This window comes from Amyelois transitella, chromosome 8 (assembly GCF_032362555.1).
Source record: "Amyelois transitella isolate CPQ chromosome 8, ilAmyTran1.1, whole genome shotgun sequence".
Lineage (NCBI taxonomy): Eukaryota > Metazoa > Arthropoda > Insecta > Lepidoptera > Pyralidae > Amyelois > Amyelois transitella.
Window position 1 is genome coordinate 8,658,385 of NC_083511.1, and position 15,556 is coordinate 8,673,940.

At 33.7% G+C, this 15,556-nt stretch overlaps 2 non-coding genes across 2 annotated transcripts; both read right to left on the minus strand.

Annotated features, from left to right (window-relative positions):
- Positions 1–1,043: 1,043 nt before the first annotated feature.
- On the minus strand, positions 1,044–1,116 carry Trnav-aac (transfer RNA valine (anticodon AAC)). Its single transcript has one exon. It is a non-coding gene; the product is annotated as a tRNA-Val (tRNA).
- Positions 1,117–3,251: 2,135 nt separating this feature from the next.
- Trnav-aac (transfer RNA valine (anticodon AAC)) lies at positions 3,252–3,324 on the minus strand. Its single transcript has one exon. It is a non-coding gene; the product is annotated as a tRNA-Val (tRNA).
- Positions 3,325–15,556: the final 12,232 nt, after the last annotated feature.

The following is a 15,556-nucleotide window of genomic DNA, read 5'->3' on the forward strand; positions in this document are numbered from 1 at the left end:
TATTACCTCATATTATATAATTCAAAAGTAAAACACTAAGTTAAAGACGCATGGCTAGATGAATTTTTTTCTATGCTTTATTAGCCAAATTTTCTTTTAAATTGCTTAGAATATTAAAATTATTCATTGAGGGTTATTCCTTAAACGAATTCAGAATTTACTACTTAACATTCAAAATTCGAATATAAAAATGTCTTATTCTTGATGTAAACTACAAAATGGTATCTATAGAGAAAAAAAGTTATATTCGAAAAAAGAAATCACGCTATGTTTTTCATTCGTTTCAAATAAGTTAATGTAGATACATTTTAGATATTTTTACGAAAGGTTCAGCAAATAAGGCGCTGATTAAAAGACCGGGTCATAAAATGAAGCTCCTAATATATACAGCTGTACAAATAAATAGTCTATCGAGAGGCTCATTGAAATGATGACACTCTATTGGTTTCGGTCCTTTGATATTTAAATTCAGTAATATTGAGTCGCTTTTTACACGGCCCATGTATTAAGTACAAACGAGGGCTTTTGAAGTTATTTGTAGTTAAAATACGAGTGCAATATTTGAGCCTCGATTGGAAAGAAATTATATTCTGCTCGTAAGCGAGAGATACATAGTTCGAAACTCAATTTGGCCGTGTTTAAATTACTCTTACCGATCGTCACTTCCCGGCCTATGACCACAATCCTGGTCTTTGTAAACTTTTACAAAAACGTCCTGTCTGTTATTTAATTTATCTATTTTATTTGTCAAAACTATGTTTATTTTTTTATTATTTGTATTTATAGTGCATATGTACTTTAGTGTTTGGTATAATTTATATTCTTTTGAGTTGATTAAAAGGTAATAATTGTTTAATTCTTTTATATATTATAAATTAATTTTAAGCGGTAGTTGTTCAAATGGTTTACTGCCTACCAGAAGGCTAGCGAAAATTCAGTGACAAATCTATGAATAAAAATCCAAAGCTAAATCCAAATGAGTCATGTAGTTGGGATGCGCTTTCAAAAAACGACGCTATATCGCAACGGGAAGAAAAAAGATATGTTTCCGCCCGGGATCGAACCGGGGGCCTTCTGCGTGTTAGGCAGATGTGATAACCGCTACACCACGGAAACTATATGCGTACTCGGCGAATATAACTACCAGTAGGTGAGCGCTTGACCTCGATATTGTGAAAGTAATCCAGTTTATTATACAACTGATTATATTGCGAGATAATCATGTTGTAAATAATTCAACTATTATCAGGGTCATATATTTTTTTACTTATTCTTTAATCTCTCACAAAGATATCCGGAACGACAATAAAGTTTTCTGATTAAAATATTATGTAATTACTAAATACTTGCTTCAGATACTGTTTTGACATTGAAAATACTATGGTGTAAGCCAAACTTATGTTTTTTATTATAAAAATTAAACACTCATCTTGCAAAAACAAAAGCAGAACTAGAAACAGGAGTGAAAAAATTGATATTTTTCTATATTACGCGAGCGGAGCCACGGACTAGTTCTAGTATGATTCCACAATCCCAAGTACTTAGGTTAACTAATGCAGTATAGTAGGCACTTATATCCTAATGCACTTGTACCTGTTAGGATAAGCGTTGGCCTGTACGTAAATCTAGGCTGGGATTGTGCTTTTTATTTTGACTTCAATGAGAAAACGTCTTTTATCAAGAACTTGTATGTTCTACTTACTTTCAAATAATTATTTTTAGAATCACACAAATTGACTAGACTAAAAATTGGTTTTCTAAAATTGTAAGATTGCAAACGTTATGGAAATTAATACTATTTAAACTATGTAGACACATAGTTTTTGGCCATATATTATAAGTATATGCCATATATTATATTTAAATAAATTATTAAGTGTAATATTTATCTTAAATTTATACAATTTGTTTCTCTACAAATATATACTGTATAAGGAACCACCAATAGTTTTAACTATAATTAATTAGCAATCAAAATCTATCTCTTTTTAATATAACTATAGTGTCTGAACATAGGAGGGCTGATGCCTAAAAATTTTAATAGGTTTTTACTATAAGAATTTTCAAAATTGCTCACATCACTTCCAAATTCCCGGTAGATTTATGTGAGTCGTTCTTATCGCGGGCTGCCGGGGAGGACGTCGTGGAGCCCCAAATAGTTCCCGGTAAAAAGTCTCACCTCAATCCATGATTTATGGACTTTCAATGTCCCTTATAAATTATTCATAAATTTCCTGGCACGCAAATTGCTTTTAATTTCGATATAATTTGCACTACTTAATAGATTTCGAAAGTATTTTCTAGCTATCATTGGAATTAGTGGAATAACAAAAAAAATTAATTTTCTTGTGATGTTTTTTATTGGTTTCGGTCTTAAACGTTTGTTTGTAAATGACTTTTATGTAATAAACTATGTCCGACCGCAGACATTGTGGCAAGTGGAAAGAGGTAGTCTCTGCCTACCCTTCCGGGAAAGAGGCGTGATTTTATGTATGTATGTGACAATGTCCGAGAAAGTAGATTAGTAGTCTTAGATTATCACACAGGTGTCGAACTCTTTTTGAAGCACGTAATTTTTTTTTCTTCTCATGATTAAGGATTGTCAAATTAATCAACTTAGTAAAGGCCATGCTATTTATTTTTGCATTATATTTTGATGACCTGTATAGTACAGTACAAGTAGACTAATGTTAATTTAGATCTTGTTCTAATATTTTATCTTATTTTATGCTATCCTTTATTATATAAAAAATGACTTCAACTAAAGCAAATATCCTTTAGGTATGAACGAAATACTGGGTCACCCGGTCTTATTGTAAGCTGAATTAAATTGGATTCTCTGTAATACAGGATATCAAGTGCATCTGAGCCTGATTACTAGTGCATTAGCCGCACTGCAGGCTCGCTTTGTTAATATTAAACGTATGTTATATAAAACGCATTTTATTATTGTTTTGTCCAATCAGCCTTAGATCTTTCTGGATTTCCGACCTGCGAGACTTATGTCGATCATATACAAAGGAGAATATACTAATGAATTCACACGAATTCGTTTAAGCATTATATAGTTTTAAAGATCTTTTTAAGTAGATTATCAAAATGATACAATTTATTATTAACAATTTTAAAGAATTAATATTTTAAAGAATTTATAGACTTCTTAAATACTTCACTTACGTGACGATAGTAATTATAATTATAAAATAACAAAAAAAAATTAAACAAAAGAAAACTTGTTTTATCAAAAAACATGTTTCCGCCCGGGATCGAACCGGGGGCCTTCTGCGTGTTAGGCAGATGTGATAACCGCTACACCACGGAAACTTCTGATCAATGTGTTGTATTTAAGTGTTTTATTGTTCTTTCAAAAAATTTGCCGATTTTTGAAAATACTACATTATTTCAAGACAACTTCTAATATTTTAAAAGCGATAGTTTGTAAGGCTAAGTGCTGTTTGCTCTTACACGCAAAAGTACTACTTTGATTTGGATTTTTTAAATATTGGACAAACATATTTGTAAAGAAGGTCGCCAAAGTCGCGCGTAATAGCTAGTTATCCATAAATCTTTTGTGCCTCCTTTATCAAGTTGGTAGTATCGTGGATAAGATCACACGCCGTTTGTCCCGATGTTGGTGAATGTTCAAAGAGATTCTATGTAAATCAGCCACATCGGAGATGCCAGGCGTCGGAATAATACATTGCTTATTGATTTTCAGTTGATTTAACTTCTCACGTACCTACTCCTATTGAATAGTAAACTAGTTAGGTTTTTTTTGGATACACACATGCATACAGTGTGTATATTGACTGACTATGTATTACACATATCTTCTTCCTTCTGGTGTTAGTCCCTTATCTCTCAGGAGAGGAGCCCGGGGTGCGTCGTGTGAACATGATCCAGGATTTGGTGAGTCAGGTTTATACATGAAGCGACTCCCATCCGACCTCCGTAACCTTCGGAGGGGAACCTTTTACCACGTGTTTACAGGGCCAATGCAAAGACTACTTGAGGATCAAATATATTGACAGATTGCTAACATTTCGCCTAATATAAGATTAAATTTAAATTATCTGAAAGGGAAGAGAAGCAACTGGCACCTATATTAATTTATCATCGCTACCAGACTAGAAAAGAAACGATACAGCAGTATTTTACAATCATGTTGCCAAATAAAAAAGGGTCAACAAATTATAATTTAAGAAAATACATCATGCTTTGTTATTTTATAACATTATGATTTTTCTTCAAAAATACTGCTATGGCACTAATCCTAATACTTAGCGCGGTGTTAGCGGCACTGTCATCCTGGGTTGGATTATGTAAAACAGTCTTCATTCTTAAGCTTAAAAATACATTTTTTATTCCATTTGTTTGGTTTATTTTGAGCATTCCTATAAAGCATGTAAGATGATCGCTAGTCAGTTATTGTTGATAGGCATCAAATAATATAATTTTGCATTTGCATAATAATATGATAGATAGAAAAACAGAGCATCTTTTTTAATCATAAACACGTGAAATTAAAAATAAAATAATATTCTCTCTTAAATTTATTTTTAATTTTGCTTACTTCAAACATCAAAAGAATTTAATTAACTCGATCACTTAGCTAAGAAAATTGAGCTTCTGAGAAAATAAACGCTCTAGGACAAGTTTATTACTTGCTTAGACGTTTATAGGTGTATTGACTTGTTTACTCTTAATTATAATTATGGCCGTAAAGATTCTGATTAGTTAATTAAGACTTTCATATTTTGTATGGAAGTCGTAAAATCGACTAAGCAGCTTGAATAGTACACAATAGTCTCATGGTGGGGCCTTTTCATTTAATGCGCCGGAAATGAAAATACCGTGAGGAAATCTACACGCAGGCAACTGGATAAATAACCATAATCCTATATGGATAAGGTCCACCTTAAAAGGTTGCCGAGGTTACCAAATCTAGGATCAAAGTCAAAAAGACGCACCCTGGACTCCACTCCAGAGAGGTGATGAAACTGGAACTAACGCAAGGAGAAAGAGAAATGGCTTGAAATTTCTATGATATGTTTTAAAAATAAAAGAGGAACATATGTTAACTTTTTAAATTGCAATCCCCTGTGCACCAAATTTATTATTACCTACCTAATATTGCAATAGTGCAGCCTTAGCTAGATTTGCTGCTACGGTAAACTCATTTCAATATCGATACGCCTCGGTACAGTTCAGAACAAATATTTTCACTAAAACCGTGTAATCTGCTTAAGAAACAAATACCAAAATAAAACCAAAGTCAATTCAAACTTTGAGGTGTTATAAATTTAAAGTTGATTGCTTTATTTTACAAAAACAATGGAATATATCCTGGAAGAAGTCCTAAATGGGTTAAGATTGACATTGTATTTTATGTTTAATTTGAATTATTTTATGTGTTGTATCGTGCAATTAAGAGTTTACAAACAAACGACACTGTTAAAAGTACGCCGCGATTCAAATTAATCGAGACCTCCATATCGCCATTTTTTGTATTCTTGTGGATCAATAGATATTGATAAAATACATATGTATGTATGTTATTAATATCTATTGATTCACATTACATATAATCACGTCTATAGCCCTTGCGGGATAGACAGAGCCAACAGTCTCGAAATGACTTAAAAGCCACGTTCAGCTGCTTTCATAAAACCTCCGCAGATTGCTATTTCTTGTAGACGTTAGATCTAATAGATATTTAGAGCCACTCTTATTATGGCCCACATTGAATCTTTACCATATAATCTATTCTCATTCTCTTCACACGTACAAAACAGAGTAGTCTATCCGCTCCGATCTCACCGATCAAAATTTAGAAAGAAGTTGTCTTCGCATTACGCTTTGTAACTGTACAACGAATACGTGATGTCGAGGCCCAAAACAAATTGTTCCATTTCGCTAAAGAACAGACTATATGTAGATAAGTAAGTATATTACTTGAACACGTAGGTACCAGGTGCGAAATGTTCGGGTCTCAAATACAATGGAAAGAGACAACATGTTTTCTTCATTCGACTCGCTTTTGTGATAGTGACCTACCTTTTTTTATGAAGATCAACGTACCTTTGAAACAAATTAAATGGAGTAAGCGTCCCGTTACACATATGCGTAATTTCTTTTTCCTCGTATCTTTTATCGGTAATGCATAACCAATTATCCTATATTTTCTTAAAAATAGATATTTTATTTTTTAATTAAACTAATATTAAGTGTCCATTGGTATATTAAGTTTTTTCTACATGATATTTAAACTAAAGTATACGAACGTCCCCCCGCAAAATAATAGACTTTTCATTACCACAATAATGGCTACCTTAATAATTTTAACCCTTCGCACGCTACATTTAATACGGTTCCACACAATAAATATTTCAAAATGAACAGTTAGTTTCCTCAACAAAAGCTGGTTTTGAAGGTGGAGCCAACTTATAAAGGCTCAGAAGCATTAACACGAGTCTTTTCATAACTGAGATATTGTTAACTATATTTATTTAGAAGCAACGGAATAATTCAATTAATATTGGCTGCTTATCTTTCCATAGATATTGTACAAGTGAATTTAAAGGTTAAGGCTTATAAACTTGGGATTATTCTTTTCCGGATGTGCCAGCAACCTGTTACTAATCCTACTAATATTATAAATGCGAAAGTTTGTTAGTATGTCAGTATTGATGTAAGTTACTCTTTCACGCAAAAAGAACCGATTACGATGAAATTTGGTATGTAGGTAGCTGAAGACCCAGAATAACATATAGGCTAGTTTTAATCCCGGAGTTCCCGCGGGATTGATAGGGTTTCCATGCGGACGAAGTCGCGGGCGGCTTCTAGTATATTATAAGTATGTTACTGTCGAATCTTTATGACATTATTAAGCTATCCAGCTCAAAATGGCCTACGAGTCTTATTACAATCGGCTTGTCTACTTCGTAAATTAATATAATGAATGCATGTCTTAAAGATTTATTTGTGGATATTTTTCTTCAGTATGACGTTAAAAAACTAAGTTTCTTGTACCATCTTTAATTAGTTTTCATGCCCGAGTTTACATTACAATATCAATTTAAAACCACAAATTCCAAACAAACATGCCTTGCGTAGCATGAAGCTATTTAATTTAATCGTAAATATATTCGTATGGTTTCACAATACAGATAATTACTGTAACATCTGCTCTTTATTGCAATACAATAGAAATTAATTGTCATTATCTCCATACAATTATAACCCGTTAACTGTCAAACAATGGTAATGATCCTTTTAAACACTGTGTATTAAGTTTCTAATTTAAATTTTAATGAGACTTTGCTAGGGTTTAGGTTCAGATTTCAACTTTCTAACTCTTTCTTACCTGCTACTGACACTAAAACATAGTCAGAATGATAAATTTTAGCTTATATGAAATGTCGTCACCATATGGTTCCCGGCACCAATAGAAAAAAGAATAGGACCGCTCCATCTCGTGCCCATGGATGCCGTAAAAGGCGACTAAGGTATATGATTCTTATTTTAGGCGATGGAATCTCAATTCCATCTTGGACCGCTTCAGTTGAACGAGGTCTTTCAGTGTTTCGGCTCTGTCGATCCTGTGAGGGAAAACCTGACACGAGTATAAGTATGTAAAATATCATAAGCATTTGAAATATAACGAATACTTATTCAGAGTCAAATTCAATCATACGTAATATTTCATAATATGAGCCTCTTGGGGGCGGCTGAAAATATATAACCTTTTTATTCCGCCCCGGGTAACACGACCCACTCAATAATTTGTGTGAATGCCCAGGGATATCAAATTAAGCGGCTACGTATAGTGTTGCTTTTTAAAATACATGGACGCCACAGTGCAATTGACCTGTAAGTTATTTAACTGGTGAATGTTATAAATGCGAAAATGTGTTTGTCTGTCTGCTACTCTCTCGTGGAACCGCCCGATCTCTCTGCTATACCGCTGGAATTTAATGCATAATCCTTATTTATAGACCCAAAGTCAAGTCTACTTTTTCTTTGTCACACCCAACAATCGGTATAAATAATAATTGGTAGTAGTGGTAAAAAGTCACAGGATTGGATTTATGTCGTGTTAAAAGAATTAAAAATTTTAAGAACACAATAATATAATCAACCAAAAATGAAGCGTTAGGTGAAATACTTTTACATATACACTTTATTACTGCCATCAAACAATCTAGGCGACAATATATGTATTCACAGTGGTCACATCCTAAGATATCATTTTAGTATTTAATGGTCACACATAATAACAAAGGATCGTTTATCATTTCTTTCGTAATTCGTATCTTTATTACTAAGGTGTCATTCATATAAAAGAAATTTATTCGGGCAGCTATTATTTTCGCCAAAGACACACCTTTGGGTGTAGGTGCGGTGTCATCTAATATGGCTTAAATGGGCTATCCATCCGTCGACTATTGGATTTCAAAGACACAAAAACTGTTTGCTTGTCCACTACGATGTAATTTGTTGAGGCAGCTCCTTTTGATTTTACATAGAAAATTGGAAAGTTATTGTATACTTACTACTAGCGACTATAATGTATAAGAGACGAATTGCATAGATTGAATTAGCCTTAAAGTTCGATAAATATTTATATATATCCAAGGCATGCAAGACTTAGGCCAATTACAAAAAGTTCGTTTCTTTTAATCCTTGCCGGGATTCAAACCTGGGATCTCTTGTATCAAAGTCAAGTTAAAGTCAAATTTTCATACTACCGCTGCGCACTAGAGCTGGCGAAATTCTATGGCTACAATATAAGCAAGGTCCCATAGATAACAATTAGACTAAGACAGGCAGTTGACAGTCACAAGGGCACGCCTAAGCCACCGTTGCTCCACTTTGAATGTGACAATAGGTTTTATTCGCGGGAAAATCTCTAGCCACACGCGACAGAAGCCATACTCTATCCAGTTATGTTGTGGGTCGAGGTCGGACGAATATAGCCTTATATTTTCATATGAATAAATAAATAGGCGATGGGCTGTTTTAGATTTTTGTTCAAAATCTCTGTTATTAGTGACGTGTTCGAAGATTTTTTAAATACAGAAGCCAGGTGACTTCCTTGTTAAAGTAACATACACATATATTATTATGAATAGTCACATCGTCAATCAAAATCAGATCAGAATAGATGTCATTAAAACCGTCTAAGGAAACAGGCGCACATTCATCACCAACATCAACTGCAAAAAAGTAGTGTGCTTTTCTATCAATGCAGATTTTAAAAGTCAATCAAAGGAAAAGGCTTTCTACTTGGGTTTCTTCTTCACTTTGTCACTCCTTGAATCTCAATCCTGTCATTAAGTCATACAGCTGCTGCTGAACATGGCTTTTTTGACACTTTTGGCTCTATCTACCAAGTAAGGTATTAAGACGTGATTGTATATACATATGTGTAAATGCATTTTGTTATCAACATCAGTCGACTCAGTCGAAATTCACCGCAGATTTTGTATATACTAATAAAATTTTAGGAAACTATCCGTTGTCTATATCTTTGTGTATCAAGATTATATACATACGAGTTAATAGGAGAACATAGATGTCATATCGGTTGGATACATATCCCAGTACAAAAACTTAAATGGGAAATTATAACTGTAATAGAAAAAATTGAAAATATACTCTCCTCACTACCTAATTTCGATGACACTATTCAATCAGTTTTATTAGAAGTCTTAAAAATATCTATAATTATTTCCATTCACTGTCACCAGAAATCTTCCACTTACATTTTGCTATGCAAATTCCTTAGATAAACATTTTTCCCAGCTCCAATAAGAATGATTAATTCCCGCTGGGTTTCGGTGCGATTACGCCCAGATAAGGTTCGCTTTTTTATTAGGTAATTCCCCTTTTCGGTAATTTATATTTTTCGCTGTAAATTAGGTTAATTACGAGACGGGTTAAATGATAAATGTCACTCTTTAGAATTTACGCTGCATGAAAGAAATTTGTGACCTTCAATGTTAGAGAAGGCAGGAAAATGCGTAATTATACCATAGACTATTTAATTTTAATCAAGCTTATTAATCAATTACAGGAGTTTGTTAGAGACTTAAAGACTGATTCAGGGTCTCATAATTGAATAGTCAAATGTGAATTATTTAGTTTCTACAAACGATTTCTTCTATTCAAAAACGTTCTTCTTCCTCCTGGTGTTAGTCCCGGTTACATCCTCACCTTTCTGGGGGAGAACCTGGCCTTTACAACCTGATCCTGTATTAGGTGAACCTAGTTTTTACATGAAACGAATCCCGTCTGATCTCCGCAACCTTTGCACAGGAACCTAACTCATATTGGAACATGATAACACATTCAGTTACACGAATATGCAGGTTCTCTCACCGTAAAAGCATCGGCTAGCACTCAAACTAGTGTGCACAACTTAAAAAAGAGTCATTGGCTGATATACATCATTTATCGTTAAAAAAATTCCGTGCTACAATTTTAAGTTGCTTGAATGACTAATATTTATGTATTGTACTCTTATTTTATGTACTTATAGGTTAATATTGCTGCCTTATTATTTAAGTTCTTTGCCGTTCAAAACATTGAAGTTGTTACTATTTGCACCACAGTAAACTTTATGCTAACAAAAAGGTAGATAGATACTTACTTAAATTTATCAGTAATAATTAAAATTAAACACGGATTGTTCCCCATGGCATGCTGGGTTTGCCTGTAACTGGTCGAGCAATTAGAACGAACCTTATTGTATGTATAATCTCTGTATTTATTGTTGTATCGACTGTTGGTGAACTGAATAAATAAATAAATAGTCGACATTATTTTTTTTTTAGCCGAGCACCCTAACCGTTCAACCACCAACTCTCTATATTTTTTCACAAACCTTGATATACATAAATTTGACTTTTATAAACATAACTATTAATTAACAATACTTGATTTTTATAAACATTATATTAAGTTTTATCTTCACTCTTTTACTCTGCTTTTAACTTCGAGGAAGGTTACTTTTATACAGCAAAAAAGTGACGGACAAATTATCGATTACGGAGCTCAGATGGGAGTCAGTTCGTATAAACTTCCACACCTGACTCAGTATCGTGATAATAGGCCGATGGCTGGGCTCTTCTCCAGGGAGGTCAGGCCGCTACCGGGACAAGCACAAGTACGATTATTGTTTTCCTCATAGAGGATATATAGGGTGCCGTGTGGTTCCCGGCACCAATCCAAAAAAAGAATAGGACCACTCCATCTCTTTCTTATGGATGTCGTAAAAAGTGACTAAGGGATAGGCTTACAAACTTGGGATTCTTTTTTAGGCGATGGGCTAGTAACCTGTCACTATTTGAATCTCAATTCTTTCATTAAGCCAAATGGCTGAACGTGGCCATTCAGTCTTTTCAAGACTGTTGGCTCTGTCTACCTCGCAAGGGATATAGACGTGAACATATGTATGTATATAGTATACGATAGTCAAAGAAAACGCTTATGACACACGTAACATTACAAAGACTTTCCAGGCATTTAATTATTCAGTCTTTTTCAGACTTGAGTAAGTCTACCCTGTCACAGATAAAAACGTAATTATATGTATATATCTAATATGGTAATTTGTGCGATTGCATGTTTTCCTACGAGACTGCTGAAATAATTTTGGAATCAAAACAAGTCCGTATATCTAATTTGTATGTGTCCCATAGTTCCAAAGCGTTAGATGTTTACAAAGTTATAAATATACTAAGAGTTAAAGTGCTTGGTAACGACGAAATTGGAGTAGTTTATTTTGCTAGTCCTTTCAAAACATTACATGTCAGTTTATATAAGACTATGAAGCAACGGTACTCGTATGCATTTATGTTTTTAATGAACAATTTGTTGTGGTCCAATGTTTTTGTTACTTCAGAGTATCACAGTTCGATGGTTGCCGGCACTTAATATAGGACCACTCCATTTATTTTGCATGGATGTCGTAAAGGCGACTAAGTAAACACATTGACATAGGCCAGCTTTTACTATGATCGCATATAAGTTGCTTCGCGAAAAATTCAGCATGGTCATAATGCGCACCCCAGGCTCCTCTCTAGAAAAATAACTATGTAACCGAGGAGAAAGAACAAGTATAATAATTTAAAAAAAATCTACTTATAATCGTTTATGGACACTGTCTTCCCGAATATTCTAAATGACATGATATTATTGGAAATATCAATGATACTAAAAACAAATTAACATATTCATCGAGTACATAGAATAAATTTTCTTCTTCTTTTTAGCCTTTGTCAATCAAATATTTGATGTAGGACTCCATCAACTCCCTTCCCTGTGATCTACTGTGGGCATTATAATACAAATGCACCCTGCGTTTGTGGTCCGCCATCTTCCTGACGTCATCCTTCCATTTAATTTGTGGCCTTCCTCTTGGTCTCTTTTGATCCCATGGTCATAATAGGAACTCCAATCGAAAACGAAAATCCAATAAATGAAAGGTACTAGACAGATAATTTTGTAGCGAAACAACGTCTATTGATTTGTAGCTCGTGGGCCTATTCCAGCCCCCGACAAAATGAAATATCGACGTGGAGCGATGTCATCGCATATTTCATAAGGCTCATTACTGCCTCGTGTTAAGCATTAAGGATTATTTATATTCCTATTGAAAACCATGTACTTATATATATAGTGGCAGGATTAAGATATTATCTATATTTTCTACATAATAATGAAAGAGTGATAATTTTGTAATAACCTTCAATTATTAAAGAATGTTAATAATACGTTACGTGATAGTTTTAAAGTAATCAGTAAATTTGCCATGTCGACTTGTTATAACTATAAAATAATTATTGACATCCACAGACCAAGGATTTCAAAGTAAGTAATAATAAAAATTAAGTTCAAATATTTCATTTACAAATTCAAAAACTTTCAGGTTAAAATACTTTGCAAACTTCCGTCTGATGGAGAAGACTTAAAGGAACTTTTCATTTTATAGCGTTTTGCATATCTTATCGGATTATCGTATTAACTTTACCAAAACCAACCTTAGTAGGTACATCTTTAAATTTATGACCGTTTTCGCCAACTCTTTGAAAGGAGGAAATTGATATTATGTAACTAAGTATAACGCATATAACACACGCGAGATTAAGTATAACGCATACTGTAAGGGTCATAGGAAGCCCAAATATTCCATGTAAATTCATTGAGGATTGTAAGAAAATAGAAAACGATTTGCCAAAATTTATGAAGTTTATAAGAATTTACCAAAATTTATAAGAACTTTTAAAAACCAACAGAAAATAACATAGAACTAACTCGATGCTCAAGTAACAGAGTAGAAATATGTTTAAAAGCTACCCATACATCTATGTGAAACAAACATCAGCGACCAAAGACCTGACCGTAAAATTAAAGCCGTAAAGCGTAAAAACTACTGGTCGTGTTCGATCAAAACAAATGGTGTAGGGAGCCAATAAAACGACCGAACGTTCCAAACAAATATATTGAAAAAGTTGGCTGAGGGGGAAATCGTATCACGTGTTTGGTAGCTAAGGTAGGTTTTGAACCAGATATCAGAAATAAACAAAACCATTAATGAAAATATATAAAACTTTTGGGTCACTGACTGACCGAGTTCAGATTTCCTAGTGACTGACTAATAACAATTTACTGGGCATAGTTAGCTGAAATTTGGCATGTAGGTAATTTTTTGTCATGTCAGCATTTGCAGTTCCAAATTTAAATTCTTAAATATTGAGCCTACTGACATTATTAATACCTTTAAAGAACTTAATCTGAAAAAGTCTGAGGATTATTGGGGTATGTCGGCTGTTGTGATATGTCATATTATAAATATTATAGCTGGGGACTTAGCTTATATATTCAATAATTGTGTTGACCAAGGGATATTTCCAAATTTAATGAAGTATAGTAAACTAATTCCATTATTCAAGAAAGGTGAAAAATCAGATCCTGGTAATTATAGACCAATCTCAATTTTACCAATTTTGAGCAAGGTGTTCGAGAGAATCATGCTTAATCAAATGCAGCGTTACTTTAAGTCTAATAAATTATTTCATAGTCAGCAATACGGCTTTACTGAGGGGAAATGTACAACAGATGCAGGTGTGGCTCTTGTCACTCATATTCTCAATGCATGGGAAGACTCACAGGATGCCATCGGAGTGTTTTGCGATCTGACCAAAGCATTTGATTGCGTAGATCATAGAACTCTTCTGCTCAAGCTCGCTCATTACGGGTTCGATACTGCTGCCGTTGAACTAATTAAATCATATCTTAGTGATAGATTACAGACGGTAGATTTAAATAACACAAAATCGAAAGGAGCGACGGTAAAAATTGGGGTACCGCAAGGTTCCATTTTGGGACCTTTTCTCTTTCTGATATATATCAACGACCTGCCTTGCATGATTGAGAAACAGACTGGCATCGTGTTGTTTGCAGATGATACGTCACTAATTTTTAAAATGAACCGCCGTAGCGAAATCTGTGATGATGTGAATAGCACTTTAGCCGCCATCTCTAACTGGTTTACAATCAACAACTTACTGTTAAATGCAAATAAGACCCAATGCATTAAGTTTACACTTCCCAATGTGCGGCAGGCAAATGTGGATATTAGTATAAGTAGTAAAAGATTAGATTTTGTTGATAGTACTACTTTCTTAGGAATAACATTAGATTCAAATTTGAAATGGCATGCTCACATTTTAAAACTTTCTAAAAGGCTTAGTTCTGCAGCATACGCTATTCGTCGTATTAGGCATTTGACGGATGTGGCAACTGCTAAGCTAGTATATTTTAGTTATTTTCATAGTTTAATGTCATATGGTCTACTGCTTTGGGGATCAGCAGCAGACATACAAACTATTTTTATTTTACAAAAAAGGGCAATTCGATATATCTACGGTCTTAAACAAAGAGATTCCCTTAGAGATTTTTTCAAAAACCTAAATATTTTAACTTTGCCCTCCCAATACATATTCGATAACATCATGCATGTTAGGAAAAACTTAGACTCTTTCAAAAAAGTAGGTGAATGTACTAGTAAATCACTGCGGAACAATTACAAGTTGTCGATCCCAGCACATCGGCTGGCTAAGGTAGGGAAATCTTTTCTGATTAATTGTATAAGATTTTATAATAAATTACCAAAAAGTGTTCTTGAAATGAATGATAGAAAATTCAAACAGTATATTAAAGTTGAGCTTTGTAGGAAAGCCTATTACGCAGCACGGATGATTATATTAATGATAAACATGTGTGGCCCGAGCTGGACATAATGGCCTCTTAAATGCTTGTGTATTTTTGACATGATCTTGACATAATTTGTACAGTATGTACATATTTTATTTTATATTTATTTTATTTGACGAAATATTCGTATTGACATAATCAGTTCTACATTCATACATGTTTTTTAATGTAGACAATGTGCATTCGTCCACGATTTAGATTTAAGAGATCTATATTTGTAAATTGACGTCCTATGAAAATGCTGCAGTGTAGTTTGTTCCGCCGCTTCTTCTAC